Here is a 2,866-nt window from a genome sequence, read left to right on the forward strand (position 1 = left end):
TGACAAATCTCCTGCCCCTAACTCAAAGCATCTCATATGAGATTTCAGCTTCAGCGCTCTCGTCCTCTGCTGGGGTCCAAGCGCCAAACTCTAATGCCATTTATGTCAATAACCATGTGGTCCAGTCATGTTAATAAACCTCCTGATTCCAGTCTGTCTTGTGTGAGTCTTTCCAGATTGAATTTATTTTAATTTTTTTTAATTGGTGAATATGTTTAAGACTAATTAACCTTTATACAAAAGGACACTGGGAGCTTCATTTGTCCGATCTGATGAACATTGATCCATGTTTATGAAAGTTTTTCTTTATAATACTATTTTATATAATGCTGACAGGCCATAGCAGAGGTGTCCGCTCTAACAGGTATTCATATGACTGGTTCCCTCACATCCACCAAGAGCAGTTTAGCTGTTTAAGCTCACACACAACCCATAATCCTTCCATTTTTTGATGATGGCTTTTACAGACCTCTTGGGAGTGTTACAAGTGTTGGAAATCTATATTGAYTTGTACTTTTTAAAATTTTAAGACTTTTATAATGAAACTTATGGATGTAGACAGACTAGGGTTAGAAAGCTCATTGGGTGCAGATGTAATAAGCCTCTCCTACTGCTGTGTCGATTGTGAATCAGTGGTGCTTGAAAGCCTTAACCAATATTTTCTCCAGCATCATCAGTCTGTTTTTCCTCACTTGAGCAGACCGAGTATACAAATGACTCGACTTCATAGAATGCAGAGCAGCTTAAAACATGAYTGATTTTCCACTGAAAGGTCAGTAAGTGAAGAAAGTCCTCTTTCTTCCCCAACAAGGCAAAACATTCTAAACACCAACAAGACTGTCAAGAGGAAGAAGGCACGAGTAGGGTCTGTGGTCCTCCACAGTCACTTTCAAACATTCCATTGGACAGATCTTGCACATAAATGCATGCTCACAACCGCACACAAACATGTGTTTACATCCTGGGTTTTCTGGTCGGACACTGACTGAATGGTACATGCATATGTGTATGTACACTCCCCGGCCACTTTATTAGGTACACCACGCTAGTAACGGGTTGGACCCCCTTTTTCCTTCAGAACTGCCTCAATTCTTCGTGGCATAGATTCAACAAGGTGCTGGAAGCATTCCTCAGAGANAAAAAAATACTATCGACTCAAATTGTGTTAAACAATTTTGTCTTTTTTCAAAAAATCATATAATGATTTGCTCCCTAAATTCCTTTGTAATGTGTCTGTTATGTCAAACCTTTCCTTAATGTTTCTGAACTGTCTTATCATAAATTGTCTCTTGTTTGTACTTCTGACATTMTTTTGAAACATGTTCTATGGTTTCATTTTGTCCACAGTAATCACATTTCCTTGTATTGTGTTTTTGTACTGCAAAAAAGTGTAAAATTAAGTCCTGTGTGTCCAAATCCCAACCTTGTTATCACTCTTTCTTCTTTTCTGCTCCTTTATCCAGCTCTCGTTTCTCCTACCACCCTTTGAATCTTATAATATCACCTCCCTTTGTTATCGCTCTTCCATCTCTTCTGCCACTCTTTCTTCAGTGTTTCTTTAATTATGCTTCTTGCTTCAGATTTACTTGTCTTAATTATTTGAACTGCTTCCTTTGCCATTTTATCTGCCTTTTCATTTTCTCTTACCCCTATATGTGCTGGTACCCAGAGAAAAACAACATTTAACCCCATCCTTTGTATTCTGAATAGTGTGTGACTAATTTCTAGTAAAATGTCTGGCCTGCTGTCCGAGTGATTGTTTTTTTTAATACTCATTAAAACTGAACTTGAGTCTGAATAGTTTTTTATAGGTTTTACTTCCTCTTCTTTCATACTTCCCAAATCTGAAAGATGCTGCAGGTGTCAACCTGGGGGGGAAATAATAATGGTGATGTGCTTAAAAGGTTCTGTGTTGCATTTTGTCCAGAAAAAAAATGTGAAAGAATACAAGTTTGCTGTTTTGTTTGTTTCTCTTATTAGCGAAGGAGAATAAAAGTCCAGGCAGAGAGAGGATGCTGAAAAAAAATCAATCTAACCGAGTCTTTCAATCAAACGTTTTTTTTATATCTCAACAGATTATGTAATCTTGTTAGCCTGGAAATGTTCCATATTTCAAGGCGTTTTACCAAGTGCAATTGCAAGTGCAGTTAATTTTGAATTAGAATTTATTGAATCAAATTGAATTGAATTGTCTGATTCCATTGGCAGATTATTTTACTTAATTTGAGTCAGAATCTTCTTAAATTTCCCAAATTATGTGAAAGTTTGTGGTCAGATGGACAAATTTTTACAGTGTTTAAATGGTTGTCAGTTATGAAGCCTGGGCGTAAATTCAGACTGGAAGACTCTTCCTGCCTCATCTGGTTTCCCCGCCTGCTGCGCCGAGCGCCCAGCTGCCTCCAACCGTCTCAGCCCCAGCCTCATCGAATCAGCTCCTGTCTGCCAGTGCATTAATACCAGTCAGCTCAATCGCCCCATCTGCATGCCAGCTGACCGTCAACCTACCACCACCCCTTCTCCACCCTTCATCTTCTGAAGAGGGTGCACTTGATCCAGTTTCACGTCTCTTTCCAGTCCTCTAACCCAGTCGGTTGAGGCAGAAGTCCGCCTGCCCTGAGCCTGGTTCTGCTGGAGGTTCCCTTTCAGTCAATTCACTCGGTACAACATCATGTATGGGAACCCACGCTCCTGCGTGTCCTGGCTGAAGCCACCTCTAATCACGCCTTTAGGCAGGTGACGTGATGACGACAGATGTCAGGCTCCGCCTGCACATATAAATACATACTTTCGCATCACAGTCACTCCTCAGTTCAGTAACTGCTCTTCACCGAGCTCAGCTGTGTAGCGGGGCCACCATGTGTTGTAC

Source organism: Austrofundulus limnaeus, unplaced genomic scaffold, assembly GCF_001266775.1.
Source record: "Austrofundulus limnaeus strain Quisiro unplaced genomic scaffold, Austrofundulus_limnaeus-1.0 Scaffold126, whole genome shotgun sequence".
Taxonomy (NCBI): Eukaryota; Metazoa; Chordata; class Actinopteri; order Cyprinodontiformes; family Rivulidae; genus Austrofundulus; species Austrofundulus limnaeus.